The following is a 14,653-nucleotide window of genomic DNA, read 5'->3' as shown; positions in this document are numbered from 1 at the left end:
CATACACAATTGAATTACTTGGGTTGCGGCTGATGGCAAGGCATCTTAAAACGTCTTAACATCATCTTTTAAATTGTGAGTTAGTCCATTCGGGATATATATTAGGCAAAGCAAAGGCCGAATAAATACGTATATATTCAGTTCTTGACCGGTATATATAGGTTATTATAAAGCCAGAATTAAAATATGGGGGTCGCCTTATATGGAGGCTATATACAATTATGAACACGATTCTACCAAAAATGACAGATTTTTTACTGTTTGGTAGATTGGTAGAATTCTCGATTTTTTGGAAGATTTTGCAAAATATTCCTTTCTAACTAAGAGGTGCTTCATAAATTTTCTATAGCAATAAAATTTTGAGAAAATTTTCTAAAGAAAATGTTGACAAAATTTTCTATAGAAATAAAATTTTGAAAAAATTTTCTATAGAAATAGAAAATTTCGACAAAATTTTCTATGTCAATAAAATTTTGGTAGATTATTTTTGCAAACCAAATCTGGAGAACGGTTTATATGGGGGCTATATATAATTATGAACCGATGTGGACCAATTTTTGCATGGTTGTTAAGAGACCATATACCAACATCAAGTACCAAATTTCAGCCGGATCGGATGAAATTTGCTTCTCTTTGAGGCTCCGCAAACCAAATATGGGGGCTATATATAATTATGGACCGATGTGGACCAATTTTTGCATAGTTGTTAGAGATCATATACCAACATCAAGTACCAAATTTCAGCCGGATCGGATGAAATTTGCTTCTCTTTGAGGCTCCGAAAGCCAAATCTGGGGATGAGTTTATATGGGGGCTATATGTAAAAGTTATCCGATATGGCCCATTTGCAATACCATCCGACCTATATCAATAACAACTATTTGTGTCAAGTTTCAAGTCGATAGCTTGTTTCGTTCGGAAGTTAGCGTGATTTCAACAGACGGACGGACGGACATGCTTAGATCGACTCAGAATTTCACCACAACCCAGAATATATATACTTTATGGGGTCTGAGAGCAATATTTCGATGTGTTACAAACAGAATGACAAAGTTAATATACCCCCGATCCTATGGTTGAGGGTATAAAAATAGAGAAAGCTGACGCAGGGATGAAAAGTCAAATTCTTAAATTGTATCAAAGAGAATAAAAAAGTGTCTTTTTAGGCTCAAATTGTACCAAATTTCAAAAATAATGGAATAAAATATAGTAACCGAAAAATATAGGATCATTGCGATCATGTGGAAGTGAAGGAGATATAGGGGTGAAGCAATTCACCAAAAAAATATAAAAATACTCTTAATCAATTGTTTTAAATATTTATATTGAAGAGCTTCACTACCACTGTACCATACAGTGATATAACATAGCTTTATGCAGGAAAATTGATTTACTTTCTGGTAAACAAAATTTTAGACCAACGAAGTTTTATTTTGAAGAAGCAATTCAGCGAAAATTGTAAAATATTAGGACGGATGAATTGAAAAAATAAAAAATAAAACAAAAAGATCTCAAGCTTGGCAAAAATATAGAACTTTATTTAAATTAATTTTATTTATTTAATTAACTTTTTAATCAATATAGAAACATTAACTTAATTAAGTCAATGATTGAATTTTAATTAATAAAATTTTAATTTATAAAATTCGCATTGTAATAAACTGAAATTGAAGACTGAGTCAGTTAAAAAAGTGATGGACACTTTATTTTTATACCCTTCACCACTACTGTGGTATAGGGTATAATAAGTTTGTGCATTTGTATGTAACGCCAAGAAGGAAAAGTCTGAGACCCATCGTTTAGTATACCGATCGTCTTAGAATTAAATTCTGAGTCGATTTAGCGATGTCCGTCTGTCTGTATATGTAATTTTGTGTGCAAAGTACAACTATTTTCTCAAAATTTTGAGCAGTCAAATAGTTTGGGGTTTTCTTAATATATGCAAAATATCAGCCAATTCGGTTCAGATTTAGATATAGCTCCCATATATATCTTTCGTTCGATTTGAACTTATATGACCAAAAAAGCCAGAGTTTTGTCCTGATTTGCTTCAAATTTTGCACAAGGAGTACGTTTAACAATATTGTTAATTGTGCTTAATTTGGTTGAAATCGGTTCGGATTTAGATATAGCTACCTATATATCTTTCGTCCGATTTCGACTAATATTCAGTGTGCTTAATTTGCTTAAAATCAGTTCAGATTTAGATATAGCTCCCATATATATATTTCGCCCGATTTAGACTCATATGGTCTCAAAAGCCAGAGGTTTGCCCTGATTTGCTACAAATTTTGCACAAGGAGTACGTTTAATAGTATCGTTAAACGTGCCAAATTCGGTTCAAGTCGCTTCAGATTTTGATATAGCTCCCATATATATCTTTCGTCCGATTTGCGCTTATATGGCTTCAAAAGCCAGAGTTTTGCCCTGAGTTGCTTCAAATTTTGCATAAGGAGTACGTTTAATAGTATCGTTAAGTGTGCCAAATTTGGTTGAAATCGGTTTAGATCTAGATATAGCTCCCATATATATCTTTCGCCCGATTTACACCTATATGATCAAGGAAGGCCAAAACTATTCTCCCATTTACGTTTTTTTGCTGAGATAGCAGGATTATTATTCTAACCATGCATGTCAAATTTGGTCAAATCCGGTTCATATTTAGATATAGCTCCCATGTATATGTACGCCAGAGTAGGGGGAATATGGTAGAATGTTTCATATTTTAGACTCATTTTCAATGGGAGTTTCCTCCAATCGACTTGATAGTTTCCACAGAGAATACATTTAATATGCTATTTAAGTGTGTCATCTTGATATAATATGGCCAAAATACCCACATTTTACACAAAATTCTGTGATGATTTCCCCATATCGTAGTCATATTCTACACAAACTTTCCACAGAATGGTCGAATTTTAAATAAAGCTCCGACTTGTGGAAATATCGACCGAATTGGCCAAATAATATATCACAACCCACAATTGACCACATATCTTGGCGAGATTTAACCAATATCATTGTAAAATCGCCACTGCTGAGTAGCGAAAATTGTAAATATTACTCAAATTGTCCCATATCTCGAATACATATGTTTCGCCCGATAAATCATAAATGCTCTTTGTACAATTGTATCAAAATTGCTCCAGTTTTATATTTCCCATATTTTTATACCCTAAACCACATAGTGGTCAGGGTATAATAACTTTGATCGGCCATAAAATGTGCCTACCAGAAATATTGATTTTAGACCCCATAAAATATATACCGATCGACTCAGAATCTCCTCCTGAATCGATCTAGCGCTTGGTGTCCGTCCGTCCGTCCGTCTGTCCATGTATTTGTTGTTCACAGGATTCCGGTCGCAATTATTAACCGATTTTGATGAAATTTGCTACAGGGAGTTTTTTGGGCACAAGAACGAACGCTATTGAATTTGGAAGAAATCGGATCAAATTTAGATATAGCTCCCATATATATGTATCGCCCGATTTCGACAAATGGGGTCACTTTGCGCGTTTTTTCATCGCCCTTCAAGTATGCAAAATTTTATCCAAATCGGTTCAGATTTAGATATAGCTCCCATATATATGTATCGCCCGATTTTCCCAAATTTGGCCACAAACCCTTTATTTATCAACCGATCTTACTCAAAGTTGGCTAAATATAATCTTTTATAGCACTAACTATATGTGCAAAAAATCATCGAAATCGGTTCAGATTTAGCTATAGCTCCCATATATATGTACCGCCCGATTTTTCTAAATTTGGAAATAAAACCCTTATTTATAGACCGATCTTACCCAAATTTGGTTAAATGTAGTCTTCTATAGCTCTAACTATATGTGCAAAAACTCGTCGAAATCGGTTCAGATTTAGATATAGCTCCCATATATATGTATAGCCGGATTTTCCCAAATTTGGCCATAGAACCCTTATTTATTTACCGATCTTACTAAAAGTTGGCTAGATCCAGTCCTCTATAGTACTTACTATATGTGCAAAATTTCATCGAAATCGGTTCAAATTTAGATATAGCTCCCATATATGTATCGCCCGATTTTAAAAAATTCGCCCTTATAACCTTATGTTTGACCATACAGGCCTCATTTCGTAACTGATCTTACTCAAATCTTGCACAAGGTAACCTTTTGTGGTATTAATCAAAAAATTTTGATGTACTAGCCGATCGTACTTATACGTACTTGTAGCTCTTACATAAGAATATTGCTCAATTTTTAGAAATTTGTATTTATTACCCACACTAATTTACCGATTTTCTCATTTTTAATAATGGGCTCAATATTAGTGGCATACTAACTCCGTAGGCGCAATATCAACACAGCCAGTATTGCTAGAAGTAGGGGAAATTACCTATATGTAGGGTTTTTCTAATATTTAGCGTCTTGTAGGGACGTAGGGCCACAATGTAGGACATTTTCACTCAACACGATTTGTAATAATTTTTACATTTTGGTGGCTCTAGAGGAGGAAATTAGAAGCAGGCAAGGCTTGATCTTTAACAATGTGTGGTAAACTTTATTCCTGTAGAAAATTTTGTCAACATTTTATTTCTATAGAACATTTTGTCAAAATTGTATTTCTATGGAACTTTTTTTCAAAATATTATTTCTATAAAAAATTTTCTCAAAATTTTATTTCTGTGGAATTTTTTCTCAAAATTTTATTTCTATAGAATTTATTGTCAAAATTTTATCTCTATAGAAAAATTTCTCACAAAAATTTGTGTATAGAAACTTTTTCCAAAATTTTATTTTTATAGAGATTTAACAAAAAAGATTACTAATTTGGGTAGAATTCTACCAACTGTGGCAACCGTGGTAGTAATACAAATTTATATTCTAAGTTATATACGTTGCATATTCATGTTTTAAGATAATAAAGTACTTAGAACCATTTTTATTTTGTAATTTTTTTTTAATTTAACGAAAAATATAGTAGGGAAAATTGTTTGGGAATGTATGGGAAAGTAGGGAACTTTTTTTGTCCTTGTAGGGTAAACCGAACATTTTCCCTATGAGCTATAGTCAGATTGACACAAAGCAACCATACACATGTACCCCTTAATTTTCTTAAATATGCAACTGCGGTTTATCTCCCAGACCTATATGTTACCCCACAAATGCTTATGATTACTAATTCTGTAATGGTGGTTTAGGGTATAATATAGTCGGCTCCGCCCGACTTTAGACTTTCCTTACTTGTTTTTTACTAACATTGTGTTTCATCCCAGGGTGTTAGCCAATTTAATTTTTAATTCTAGCGATTTTGTAGAAGTACCAAAGATTGTCTCCAAATTGTTTCAGATATAAATATTTGCATATGGGAATATAAACCTTGATAATAACTCCCAACAAATTTGAAGGAGTTGAGATGGTAACACAAATTTTGGTCTACATAATGGTGAAGGTTTAAGATACCTTGTCATCGGCAACTATATAGAGTGATTGCAATGGGCATACAGGAGAAAATCAATATAAACGTAGTATACCTTTCATATGGTCGAGAGTGAAAATGATCAGATCAGGTGCTGATTCTCGATCCACAAGCATATAAAATTGGCAGTCTGGCACCAATATTTGTGGTAGCCACTTTTTCATGCAGATAAAATTTATTATACGTTGACCACGTGATGTTTGGTTTAGTGTATAAACAAGTACAAAGTGGAAATCCCCTCGTCAGTCGTTTGTCGTCGTTTCCATCGTAATAGCACTTTCGGTGATTCCCATAAAAGATAAATGGGATATCACTATTTTTATTTTGTTTTTATGTTTAAGAATATTTTATGGCAAATGGCCGTTGTCATTCATCAGCAACAAAGAAATCATACCTCACACGATGACACAGATATAACCATTTTAGGAAGCACCAGATTATCATGATCATGAGCACGATCACTGGCATATGCTTTGGATGGGGTGGACTATCACTGTACCATCATTGGACGTGATTGTTATGTGAATCTTCATTTGTTTTCACCTTTTGGTTTGTGGCTAATCGAATGAAAAATACCGTAAATGATAGTAAAACAATAGTTTACAAAGTAAACCGAGAAGAAAAGGGCTCATAGTTATAGTGCTGCTTTTACATTAGTTTTTTCATAGAAACATTCAAAAAATATTGAAAAAAAAAAAACCTAATATATTTTTATGACATATTCCCTGTAAAGTCATACGAATAATGGACTTAATGGCAAATCTTCCAAATAAACTATTTACTACCAGTTAATAAAATTTTTATTAGAACTTATTAACTGCTGCTAATAACAATCAATATTTTGAAGACATCATTATACTGAAAGCAATTCAATTCCGTTAAAATTGAATATAATCTAAAAAGTTCATCGGACCGAAGGACGGCTATCCGCAAATTCTAGTTTATGGACACGACACCCAAAAAGAAAACAATTCCAGTAAATAAAATCTATGGAATGAGTTATAATACACAGGAACAAACATTTCCACCCACATGCGAAGGATATTCTTATATATGATCAGAAGGTAGATGTTGTCACCAGCGCGAAGAACTTAGGAGTAATATTCAATAGTTCACTTAGTTGGACAGATCATGTCAATTCTGCTGCGGGTCAGACTTATGCTTCAGTCTGGCGTATAGGAATGTCGCTGTGGCTTAGCCATTCCTATACGCCACTAAACATACGAATTCTCTTGGCAAAAACTTTACTGGTACCAGGACTGATATATGGCTGTGAACTTTTTGCTAATTGTGACTCGGCGAGTCTACGTAGGTTAAATGTTGCCTTCAATAGAATCATCCGTTATGTGTATGAACTGAATAAGCAACAACGGGTCACACATCTAGCGAATTCTCTGTATGGATTTAGTTTTCAGACCCTCCTCAATTCAAGTGCTTTGATATTTTTGCAGAAACTTATTGTAAAACGGACACCGTTTACCGGATGGTATTGCAAATGGGCCATAACGGTCCACTTTTACGTATAACCACCACATAAACGGACCCCCATATTTGGATTGCGGAGACTCTGAGAGGAGCAAATTTCATCCGATCCGATTGGAATTTGGTACGTGGTGTTAGTAAATGGCCTGTTACAACCATACAAAAATTGGTCTATACACGGAAAGAAAAAAAGAAAAAACGTTTGGAAAACGTGTACCGAAAACGTTTTTCTTTTGTTAGAGTTTTTTGAATTGCTTCGAAAATTTTAAACTTTTATCACCAAAAAAAATCGTTTGTTACAAAATTTTTATTTTTTCAATAAAAAAAGTTATTTTTGCAACAACAACACATTCCATTTCGTTTATATCAAACACTGTTCTTTTCTGACTTTAGGTCTTTAATAAGACACATTTTACAGTTCAAAATTTAATATACTACAATGTAATGTTGAACATTTTTTCGGAATCTTCCGAACATATCTGGAATATATGTAAAAAACAAAAACAAAAAAAAAACTTTGGTCGAAGCAGAGATCGAACCCACGACCCTTGGCATGCAATCGGACGTAGCAACCACTGCTCCACGGTGCCAAACTAAATGTTTGTTGTTTATATGCCAAGCTATGCTATATAAATATAACTTATATGGATATTTATCTATTGATGACCATAACAGGTACATACACCCTCAAAAAAAATCGCTTCTTTAACATATGTTCCAAACATATTTTGCAGGAAGCACATATATTATTGCATACTGCCGAAACATTAATATGTTTGTTTTATGTGAACATATTATATGTTTGGAAGCATTTTGAGCCAAAAATAGTATATGCTTGGAAGAATTTTTCCCAAACACGATTGTGCTCATTGCCTAACATACTCGTAATTTTCACTTCCACGAAATTTTTTAGTTATTGGCACCTTTCTCTGTAATACAAATAATGTTGAAGAAATTATTCACTTTTATAAATTTTTTAAATTTTACCTTTCGCCTGCACGGAGAATCGAACCGAGGACCATACAGTTTGTAAGCCAACACACTATCCACTGGGCTACATAGCTGTTATAGTCACCAGTAGATAATTATCGTTTTAAGTTACATTTATATAGCATAGTTTGCAGCGCCCACGAGCCCATGCAAACATAACATTATTTAACAGAAACATACATTTGTTTGCCACGTGGAGCAGTGGTTAGCATGTCTGCCTTGCGTGCAAAGGGTCGTGGGTTCAATCCCTGCTCCGACCGAACATTTTTTTTTGTTTTTTTTTTTTTTAATTTACACATTTATATTTATACTATATTAATTTTCTTTAAATGAAACTTCGAAATGTGCGTTATTAAAGATTTATAGTCAGTAACAGTGCTTGATATAAACGAAATTGACTGCTTTTTGGATAAAATATTATTTTTTATTGCAAAAATAACAATCTTGTAATAAAAAACTGTTTTTGTACAAAACTTTAAAATTTGGAAGGAATTCAAAAACTAACAAAAGAAGAACGTGGAGTCGAGTATAAACATACATACATAATTTTATAATATAAACATACATTTATTTAGGAGCGAACAGTTTTTTACTAGCATTTAACACCATCGCTCTAAAATTCCTTTTATTTACTTTAATAATTCATTTTAAAGAAAATAAACTTTTTAAATTGTTTTAGCTGTAAAACTCGAACTTAATGCCCGCTTTTATATTTGATGGTGTCCGTCAACTCCTCGTGGACTACTTTTTAATAAAGAGGAACTAAAGTTTGTTTTTTTTTTACATTTTACTGTGTAATTTTTCACTATTTCCTCCTTATTTCATTTTACTGTCCCAACTCTAAAAAGAGTATAGTGCCCTTTCGTTATTTTTATGAAGACCCCTGATTTCTTTTAACGAACCAAGAAAAAAATTGTGCCCATAATGCCAAAATGATAAACAAAACACATGTCCACACATACATAAAATGCTGCTCTCAAGGCGAAAACATAAGCTGTTTGTTTTTCAAATGTCTATTCTCTTGGTTCAGAATGTATATTCTCTTTATTCAAATTAAATAATATTTAGACTTAAACATATCAAATTTTTGGCCTTATCATAAAACAGTTTTCCGAAACAACATACAAGCGGTTTCACAGAAATTGTTCTCTTTTGACTCTTTTGCTGTGTTATATTGATATCTTTCGTCAACTCTCCCGGTTTCCATCTCTATTTCTCTCTATACTCTCTCTGTCGCTTTGAATAAAATATCACAACATATGTATGTTTAGTCGAAATTTGTAAATTTATATATGTTTGTATTCACACATATGATTTTTATGAAACATTGATGCCCCAAACATAATATATTCTAACATATTAACATAGATGTCCCAAACATTTAGTGTTAGTTTAGGAACATTACATGTTCGCACATAAATATATTGTGGTTTAAAATCGTGCCCGAAACACATTTTGTTTATATCGGAACATATGAAAAACATATTTTTCTAACAGTGTAGCTCAGTGGTTAGTGTGTTGGCTTACAAATGGTCCGCGGTTCGATTCTCCGTCCAGGCGAAAGGTAAAAATTTTTAAAAGTTTATAAAATCGTATAATTTCTTCTACATTGTTGGTATTACAGGAAAAGGTGTTAAGAACTAAAAAAACTCGTGGATGTGAGGAAAAATGCTATTAGCAAGAAAACAATGTTTTTTTGAGTTTGTCTTTATGAAATTGTTTTTACATCCTGGAAAAGAATAAACGTTTATCACAAAAAGTATATACTTTTCTTCCAAATACACTTCCTTACAGCGAAAAGCAGATGAGAAACGAACTTTGTTTGTCTAAAATTTCGTTTGGGAGGAAAGAATTATTTTTTTGCGTGTATCAATCCATAATTATATATAGCCCCCCATATAAACTGACCCCTAGATTTGGATTGCGGGGCCTCTGGAGGAGCAAAGTCCATCCGATCTGGTTGAAATTTGGTAAGTGGTGTTAGTATATGGTCTCTTATAACCATGAAAAAATTGGTCCATATCGATCCATAATTATATATAGCCCCCATATAAATCGATACTCAGATTTGATCTCCGGAACCTCTTGGAGGCAGTGGTGCCAACTGATCTGAGGCATCCATATATTGTATACACAATAAAGCTGTTATTAAAAAAAAAGGGGGTTTATTCATTTTAGTTACATGAATAATTTCCAGTTTTTTAAACGACGATTAATTGAAATAAATTTTTAATTAATTTAAATTAATATATCTGATTGTGACCACATGTACTACATTGTTTAACAAAATGTTCTTGACAGAAAAATTTCCTATTCTCCAAGCGAATTTAAATCCTTATTACTTGCTCATGTATAATTTTTATTATTATTACTATTATCGGTAATAAATAAATAAATAAATAAATAAATAAAGTGAATTTAACTAAACTGGCTTCATAGCAATCAGAATTATTTTGCTTTAAATAGTATACCTTGCAATGTTTAAGTTTCAAAGGGATGCCGAATTTTAAGTTTATTTATATTTATTGCTTTGAAATGTCTTTCTACATTGGAGACGGCCGGGAGCAAGCTACATATAAATTGTCATATTATTGAGATCCAAAATAACTTGTTTACATTACAACTTATGAAAATCGTCAACTTATAACTACATCAAATTGACATAAAAACCCTTAAAAGGAAACACTTGAGTAGAGCATTTTAAAAATCGTCATCTCATAACTAAATTGTTTAAAATCGTCCTCAAATCGTCAGAGGCCAAATTTACCATCAAAAATCGTCAAAATGACGAAAAATCGTCAGAGTTGGCACCGCTGCTTGGAGGAGCAAAATTCATCCGATTCGGTTGAAATTTGATACATTGCGCTAGTATAGGGCCGCTAACAGCCATGCAAAAATTGGTCCATATCGGTCTATAGTTATATATAGCCGATGGCCAATCACACAAAAATTGGTCCAAATCGCCAAAAATAATCCACCAAAATTTTATTTCTATAGAAAATTTTGTCAAACTGAATTATATACGTATTTAGTCGGCCTTTTTTCGTTTAATATATACCCCGCATGGACTAACTTACAATTTAGAAAACGATGTTAAGAAGTTTTAGGATACGTTGTCATCGGCAAGTGTTACCGCAAACCCAGTAATTCGATTTTGGATGACAGTCTTTAGTAGAAGTTTCTACGCAATCCATGGTGGAGGGTATATAAGAATCGGCCTGGCCGAACTTACGGCCGTATATACTTAAAAACCGATAGTATTTAAGTATATACGGCTTTGCATTTACATGTTAAACTTTCTACGATATTATTAAAAATACTAATAACATCCCTGGAAACAACAGTAGTGAAACTGTAGTGAATCACTACTGACCATGTCACCAGTACTACTGACAAAGTATACCCCACAAAATGTATTAACTATAGACATTTAACACATGCTGTCATTGAAAATCTACTACTGACATTAGAACTACTGACTAGATGGTACTTATGGGACCATATGGAGACATTGGTACTAATGAGTCAGTAGTACTTTGTCGCTACTTTAGTCAACACTATTGGATTTTTTTAAGGTTACTTTTTATACCCTCCACCATAGCATGGGGGGTATATTAACTTTGTCATTCCGTTTGTAACACATCGAAATATTGCTCTAAGACCCCATAAAGTATATATATTCTGGGTCGTGGTGAAATTCTGAGTCGATCCGTCCGTCCGTCCGTCTGTTGAAATCACGCTAACTTCCGAACGAAACAAGCTATCGACTTGAAACTTGGCACAAGTAGTTGTTATTGATGTAGGTCGGATGGTATTGAAAATGGGCCATATCGGTCCACTTTTACGTATAGCCCCCATATAAACGGACCCCCAAATTTGGCTTGCGAGGCCTCTAAGAGAAGCAAATTTCATCCGATCCGGCTGAAATTTGGTACATGGTGTTAGTATATGGTCTCTAACAACCATGCAAAAATTGGTCCACATCGGTGCATAATTATATATAGCCCCCATATAAACCGATCCCCCGATTTGGCTTGCGAGGCCTCTAAGAGAAGCAAATTTCATCCGATCCACATCGGGCCACATCGGTGAATAATTATATATAGCCCCCATATAAACCGATCCCCCGATTTGGCTTGGGAGGCCTCTAAGAGAAGCAAATTTCATCCGATCTGGCTGAAATTTGGTACATGGTGTTAGTATATGGTCTCTAATGACCATGCAAAAATTGGTCCACATCGGTCCATAATTATATATAGCCCCCATATAAACCGATCCCCCGATTTGGCTTGCGAGGCCTCTAAGAGAAGCAAAGTTCATCCGATCCGGCTGAAATTTGGTACATGGTGTTAGTATATGGTATCCAACAACCATGCAGGAATTGGTTCATATCAGCCCATAATTATATATAGCACCCATATAAACCGATCCCCAGATTTGACCTCCGGTGCCTTTTGGAGAAGCAAAATTCATCCGATCTGGTTGAAATTTTGTACGTGGTGGTAGTATATGATACTTAACAACCATGCCAAAAGTGGTCCATATCAGTCCATACTCATATATAGCCCCCATATAAACCGATCCCGAGATTTGGTTTTGGAGCCTCTTGGAGGAGCAAATTTCATCCGAGTCAGTTGAAATTTGGTACATTGTGCTAGTATATGGCCGTTAACAACCATGCCTGACTAGGTCCATATAGGTCTATAGTTATATATAGCCCTCAGATAAATCGATCACCAATCACACAAAAATTGGTCCATATCAATAATTGTATATAGCCCCCATATAAGCGACCCCCATATAACTCAAAGAATAATTAATCTTAATAGTAAATGTATCTTAAAAATTGTACTTGAGAGTCCTACTTAGGAACTGTGTGCACTATATATAAATACTTTATCTATTTGTTTATTTGTAGTAAAATTTCATATATAAACCTAAATAAATAAACGATAAAAAAAAAGCGACCCCCATATTTCAATTCCGGCTTCCTACACACAAAAAAATTTCACGAAAATTTTTCCAATTAAAATTTTAATTGAGTTTTAAAAAATATTCAATTAAAAATTTAATTGATTCAACAAATTTTTTAATTGAAAAAAAAATCAATCACAAAAATAATAGTATCAATTAATTTTTTAATTGGATCAATTAAATTTTTAATTGACCTTTAATTAATTTTTTAATTGATACTATCATTTCTGTGATTGAAGACATTTCAATTAAAAATTAATTGGATCAATTAATTTCGTGATTGAATCAGAAAAAAATTTTTTGTGTGTACGTACCGTGCAAAAGTCCATATCGATTCGTAACTATTTGTAGACTTACCTACACATCCTTTTTTTTTTGTCTAATGTATACCACGTATGGACTAACACACAATTTAGAAAGATTTAAGATACCACAACCCCAACCCCATGGTGGAGGGTACATAAGATTCGGCCTGGCCGAACTTACGGCCGTTTATACTTGTTTGATTTAATTTATATTATTTATATTGTGTATTTGCAAAAAAATTAACATATAATAAAATGAAATCACACATGGGTCCTATAGCTAGTTCAATAAATAGATCATGTTGTCCTCGTTGTCATCGCTTCCATCTTTCTTATTTTGTAACTTGCTTCTAGTGGTTTGCTTGAAATGTAGCTCTTAAACATTTATCTGACAATTCTGCAGAACTGGAAATAACGACTGAAAATAGAAAAGTTTATAATATATACGGCCATTTTCATTTCATTTTTAACTGCCAGTTAACAGAAAGTAAATAACAAATATTTTCACTCCGGATAAATTTAAAAGACAAATTTTCAGCAGCTAAGTTCCTAACTGATATATGGAATATATAGGCAAGGTGACAGAAATGTCCATAGTATGCTTTAAAAGTTCGTTAGCTAACGTAGCACTAACGGTGCTAAATGGGGGATAATATAACACTTTGCTTAAACAGATTTTACCTATCATAGCCGCAAATATCTAGGCTTTCCTCCTTTAAGCAGTAGTTCCTCTGGGAAATTTCTGGTTGGCGCTGTTTCGATTAACCCGTATTTTTACTCGATTTCTGTTGGTCCTATCCATCAAAGACTCAATAAAATGTCCATCGAACTCTGCGATATTTATATACGATTGTTTTTCACTAGTCTTTTTAAATTTCTTTTGCTCATATAATTTGTTTGTTACAGCTTTCAAAATTTTCTACAATCAAATGCAAGTGTAGACCATTTGTTGACTATGTCACCATAATAGTTGACAAAAGTGGTGACTTTGAGACACTAGACCCCAGTCTTCCTACAGGGATATTACTTTTAATATATCCTTAATTACATAAATTATTACTATTTAAAAAACTGTTTTTCTTCAAATTTTTATAAAAATTCCCATTATATTAATTATTGTATCACTAATTAAGATGGATATTATTTGAACTATTGAAATCTGCACTATAGCTATAAGACATTGTCTTGCTGTGTAGAAATATACAAATAAATAAATACAAATAAAGAAATAAAATAATAATAATTTTTATACCCTGCTCCACACTGTGGAACAGGGTATTATAAGTTAGTGCATATGTTTGCAACACCCAGAAGGAGACGAGATAGACACATGGTGTCTTTGGCAAAAATGCTCAGGGTGGGCTCTTGAGTCGATATAGCGATGTCCGTCTGTCCGTCCGTCTGTCCGCCCGTCTGTCCGTGAACACATTTTTGTAATCAAAGTC

Source organism: Haematobia irritans, chromosome 4, assembly GCF_050003625.1.
Source record: "Haematobia irritans isolate KBUSLIRL chromosome 4, ASM5000362v1, whole genome shotgun sequence".
NCBI classification, from domain to species: Eukaryota; Metazoa; Arthropoda; class Insecta; order Diptera; family Muscidae; genus Haematobia; species Haematobia irritans.
The sequence above is the reverse complement of the archived record's forward strand: the minus strand, read 5'-3'. Positions refer to the sequence as shown.